General features: G+C 37.4%; 1 protein-coding gene across 1 annotated transcript in view; it reads left to right on the top strand.

Annotated features, from left to right (window-relative positions):
- Positions 1 to 1278: 1278 nt before the first annotated feature.
- Positions 1279 to 6000, top strand: part of bcar3 (BCAR3 adaptor protein, NSP family member) — a 69451-nt gene continuing 64729 nt past the window's right edge. The window contains exon 1 of the mRNA XM_081348334.1: positions 1279 to 1470. The gene's annotated coding sequence lies outside the window, so the exon portion shown is untranslated. The remainder of the gene's footprint in view (positions 1471 to 6000) is intronic.

Raw genomic sequence — 6000 nt, 5'->3', positions numbered from 1 at the left:
TGTCTACCAGGGCAGGGGAATCAAAAGGAAATGTGAGACGGCAAGCCAAAAGCTCTCATCTTCTCACACAGGGGAAGGCCGTTAGACAGTGATAACAGGGCAACTCATCCCTTACATTTTTTTTTAAAACTCATCTCAATCTCAAAGGACTCTGTTATACATGCTTCACTATATTTAAACCATTCATTAACAGAATGGTTAAACTAAACGGCATACAATTTCGACCACCAAAGAATTTGCACTTTTTTTACTATTAAGTGATACAAATTAAATGTTTATTGATGTGTGTTGCATATGATACATATGATTATGTTACCATTATAATACATAATACATATATATATATATATACATTTAGGCCTGTGGAACATTAATTTAACAAGCACTGGAAAAAATTGCTTGGTAAAATATTAAGTAAACAAATCAGTTCATCAGATAGTGAATATATATAATAAGCAATATAATAATTTGAATTATGGAGTTCAAGTGGGCTATTTAAAATATTTGGGTTATGCTAGCCTATAAGAAGGGTTCAGTAAGGACTGAAATGTTGATCATTTCATAGAGCCTTGACAGGCTCCATCATAATGCAATTGTAAAACACAACTATTCATCTTTAAATCTAAATCGGTCATCAGTCCATCAGCCGTGACTTAATATCTAAGCATAAAATATTTCTCTGTCTGGCAAGGAGCTTTATGATACAGGGGGAATGACAGCCTAAGGTCACATCTTCTGCAGAACAATATTCAGAGCTGAATAAGTGTTGGCCGACCGCCCAACAGCAGACTAATATTTTAAGTGCTGCTGGTCCTAGTGTCCACGAGCTTCATATTTGGTCCAATTTCTCAAATGTTATAGGACAATTTAACAACGCATGCCTACAACAAACATCAGTCATTTAAAAAAAGATTTTTTAATGACCCCAATTTCACAGATGGAAATGTTACACCGTGCGAGAAAAGTAGAGAAAGTAATAGAAATTTCTGCACGGGGTCGTTTATCCAGTCCTTCTTCACAGAAATTCGCGCGCACGCACAATTTAAAGATTAACGGTCAACTTTGTTCCTACTCACTGAATCAAATCTGTTTTTCGGTCTTTCTACTATTGCTTATAGGTGTCATATTTAATATATACATCAGAGAGCTCAAACATGGGACTGTTTTGGGCTCAAACAACCGCATGAAATCACTCACAAGTCACAACAATATTACGCCGCGCGCGTGGAGTGCAGACCTGTCGACGCAGCATCTCGGCGCGCATTCCAGTGAAAGCGCATTCACTTCAGGCGCGTAGTAATCGCATCCTTGCGGGATTTGTCTCCAGTGAGCATCATTACGCTTTTATCACAGGGGAGAGCAGTTACAGCAGGGACAATTCATGCAGAATGAGTGTTTGACATCTGAGCGTCTACTCTATTGAGGAGTTGGTTAATTTGGACTGGAAAACATATTTTAGCGACCTTTAAGGTGAGTTTTGCTTACTTTGTTTTATAGCCTAGATAATAAATGTGACCAACAGATTTTGTGTAGCCTATAAAAATGTATAAAGCCGTTTAGTAATTATGAGTAGCATACGTTTTTAAATGCAAAGTTATGACAAGCCATTTAACACGTTTTCATTTGAACTAGCCTATCTATCATTATGTTTCTTATCTCTGTAAGTTTTTCAGTGACTAATTAGTCACTATAGGGCTAGGCTACTAGTCACTATCCCCCTAAAAAGTAGGCTTACTATTTAGCCTATAGCCTACTTGTCTTATTCAATGACTTTAGAATATCTACTTTATATGATCTTATTAAGAGTAAAAATGCATTTAATAATGATGTACTATTAAAATTGGAATATTTACCAATAACTAAATAGCTTAACCTAACATAATATACAGAATTCTCTGGTATATTCAGAGATTATTCAGGTTCTTGAGTTAAAACACTCTTAACCTTGAATCTTCTGACACTGACAAAATGCCTCAGGTTTAGTGACGTGCTTTGAAACTAAATCATCTGTATGCATGGTGTGTCTGTCAATTAAGAGAGTCTCTTAAAACTTTGTTGGATGAGTGCTTTGCCCTCTGTCAAAGGTATAACATTAGATGCAAATTGCATTTATGGCACGCTGCTTCAGCAAACTTCCATTAAAGAAATTAAAATATATGTGTGCAACTTTATTGGAACCTAAAGTCCAAGTTATTTGGCTTCAGTACGACTCTTGCCCTAGAGGTAAATGGAGGACAGAGAGAGTGAGAGAGAAAGAGTTTAAGAGCCCCTGATATTGTTTAGCTCCCAACCACACCACACACTACATGTGGCATGCTGAGAGCTTTCTTATGTGGTCATTCACATCCTGATAAATGCCACTGAAGGCATGCAGTGCATCTGGCATCTTAGTTTTTGCAGACAGTCTAGCAATGGTGTTTTCCATGCTTTAAAACAGGCTAGAACCCAGCATGCTCTGAACATGCAGTGGCTTGTGGGATGATGAACTCTTGACCACAGGCAGCCAGGTGTGTGCAACTAAACAGAGATCATGTCTCTCAAATGAAAAAAAGACTGTTTACTTTTTACTCATATGCTATGTGCTGTCACTAATGAATGCATACATTAAACAGCACAATAAATCATTTGATTCATATTTTTTTATTAAAAGAGCTGATCGATATGGCATTAAAATAATAAAACTCAGCAAGGAGTGTTTTTAGAAGCATAATGACTTCACGGCTTATTCATTTTTCATGCTTTAAATTCAATTTGAGATATTGATGGACCTGTGCCGTTTAACTTTGAGCAAACAAATCAATACCATGGTTTTAAATGGTCTGTGGGCACAACGTGTTTGCTATTTCTATGAGTTTCCCACAACTGTCCCCAGAAAGTCTGTTTGAGGAGGAGACAGAACTCTGAATGAACTTTGGAGTTAGAAAGCTCCACTTGACCTCTGACCTAGTGTGTATTTCTCAAGTTACATTGTGTGTTTCTTATCTCTGCAAGACAATCTATACAATAAAATAAATATATACAAGCAAGTATCTTAAAGGGATAGTTCACCCAAAAATGAAAATTCTCTCATCCTTTACTCACCCAAGTTGTTCCAAACCATTTCTGTCTTCTGCTGAACACAAAAGAATATAGTTTGAAGAATATGGGGAACCAAAATACTACGGAAGTCAATAGGCCCCATCAACTGTTTGGTTACCAACATTCTTCAAAATATCTTCTTTTGTGTTCAGCAGAAGACAAATTCATACAGGTTTGGAACAACTTGAGGGTGAGTAAAAGATGACAGAATTTTCATTTCTGGGTGAACTTTCCCTTTTAAAGTATATCAAACAGGAATGTGATGTGCATTGAAATTGGATATTTTGCATTTCATAAAGCTGAACAGAGTTAAGGCCAGTTCACACCATACGATAACTATTGTGATAACTATATGATATCGTTCTGTTTATTCCAAGCGTGTTGCAATATAGTCGTCTGCGGCTTTAAAAGCTTGAGCTCTTGAAAAAGGATGGATTCGGATTGCTAAAAGTGATTCCAACAATGTTGTTTCTCTGTGCCTTTATCATTATATTTGTGGTGTGGAGTGGACTCTGCTATACTTTTATATTTAGAACTATATCTATATCTATTTTATTTTTAGAACTATATCTTTATCGTTATAGGTATTATCCTTGGTGTGAACGGGCCTTTATCAAAGACAGTTTACATTGACTTTACATCACAATTTTAAATGTTTAAATCAGAATCATTAAATGCGATCCATACAGACTGCTATGAACAAGATTTCTCTCAACACCTTGAAGAAGAAGCCTCCAGCCACTGTTTACTGTATCAGCTGTAATGGCAAAAGTATCTGGCAGATTGTCTGTGAGGATGAGTCAAGCCTTGCCAGGGAATGTTATTAGCCTAACTGTGGCGTGAGCTCAGGACTTCAGGCACGGCCGGAATGTTGTGAATCAGGGAGACCATCCTCCTCCCCAGGCAGAACTATGAAATGGAGCATGTTGGGGAATACAGGGGCAGTACAGAGGAAAGAGGCATTAGATAATCAAAACTATTCTCATAAGGAAGTAATAAGCAACTTTTCATAGATACACTGTAAACATTAGAGTTTGTTATTTGTATTTTGTGGTTATTGTTGCTAGGTTTGCTTGATTGCTTGAAACCCAATCATTAACATATTGACACAATATTTAGTTTGCATACTATTTTTTTATATTCAAATCTGTGTTCATCTTGCAGAAGTTCAAATACAAGCATCATTTGATCATGACTGCTGATGTTTAAAAGAAATGTGATTGTTGTTGCATTAGAATTCTTTAAATGTATTTTAGGTGAGCTGCCTCATGGTAAAAGCAGAGATTAGGAGGGTGGATGGGGAGAGAGTGGTGCCTGCCTCCTCTTAAACTCCCCATTAGACGTTAACACAAGATAGAGAGGACTAGCAGGACAGAACATTTTGTACAAAACATCTGCTCACACACTTCACTTGAACTGACAAAATGCCCACACTATCTTGACTGATTGCTAAAATGTTGGAACCCTGTGGAAAAGACCAGCATATGTAGTGTTTTGGATGAGGGTTTATAGGATGCTGGGATGAGCATGGGATGCTGAAAGCTACATCAGGTTTTTTAACTAGCAAGAGTTTCTTGGTCAAAGAGCTTCACACATGCAATCAGGTTGATTTAAAGAGTCAAAATTTGGCAAAACATTCCTGCATCTTCATCTCAGAGGGTGTTCTAGTCTTGATCTGACACAGCATATATCATCTCACACACACACTCATAAGTACACCCACATTTTCAAGTCACACAGGTCACATATGTAACAATCTCAATCCTGCCTGTCACCACACACACATGCATGCACATGTGCAACATGCAACATAATAATAAATCAGTGCTGCGTGTGCTCTTGACTTGTGAGATCTCACACATGTGTCGTTCTGGAATGCTTAACTCAGAACAATGATATCACTGATTCTGGGTTCACTCTCCTCTCTTATCCTGAAATCTGACAGTTCAATGCAGACGTCCAATCAAATCGTGTCATTCTTAATCAGTGCTATCAAGATAAAAATAGCTTAAATAGCTCAGTTCATCTTATTTACTGCACTTTTTAGCTCTTCTCTGTGGCATGTTTGTTGGCATTCTACAGGCTTAACAGCTGTAAGTGTAGTATTTAGACTGGCAAATTTTGCGCATTTGTGTACTGTACCAGAAAACTATTTGAGCTTTTTTTTTTACAAAGGGCTTTTCACAGTGTGGTCAACCCCAGGTTTTCATCATTGTAAACCTCAATTTTATCCCTGGGTAAAAGAGCGTTTCACATTTGTAATTCAGAAGTTTTACCCGGGGTTATGAAACCCTGCTCCAGAGGTTATCTTATCCACCAGAGGCAGTGTGAACCCCGCATTATGGTGCCAAAAGTTTGCAGTGTGAAACAATGTGGTGTTAGAACGTTACTTTTAGATGCTTGGCAACTGACAACCAATCGTGTGCTTTGGGCGGTCTTGGAAACACTGTGAGTTGTATATAAACAGTTGTTCCAGCATTTGATAGGAAAAATGTCAAATGGTGACGGAAAACGTGAAAATTGGAGTGATGAAGAGACCAATCCATTCAGTTGGTCCAATCAGTGACACTGACACTGCAAATGTGCAGATAAGTATGTTAACCCAGGGTTAAGGAATGTAGCTACAGTGTGAAATGTCATTTTATGAATACCCAGGGCCAGGAATGGTTAACCCTTGGTAAATTATGAGCGAACTGAACTGAATAAGCCAGCAATTTAGTAAATTTCTATAGCAATACCATATTGAAATCCATTATGAATCTAAAAAATTAAATGCTATCAAAACAGTTAGATGTAGCTGAACACCTTCACAGATGTTAGTCTTTCAATGTCATTACCATCTATACAAAAGTGAACAATTTTGTACTGTAATGTTAACATGTTCTATAACATATACTGCAGTGAATTCTAAACGGCAGAGAG

This window comes from Scardinius erythrophthalmus (assembly GCF_964197995.2).
Source record: "Scardinius erythrophthalmus genome assembly, chromosome: 20".
In the NCBI taxonomy this organism is placed as follows: Eukaryota; Metazoa; Chordata; class Actinopteri; order Cypriniformes; family Leuciscidae; genus Scardinius; species Scardinius erythrophthalmus.
The sequence above is the reverse complement of the archived record's forward strand: the minus strand, read 5'-3'. Positions and strand labels throughout refer to the sequence as shown.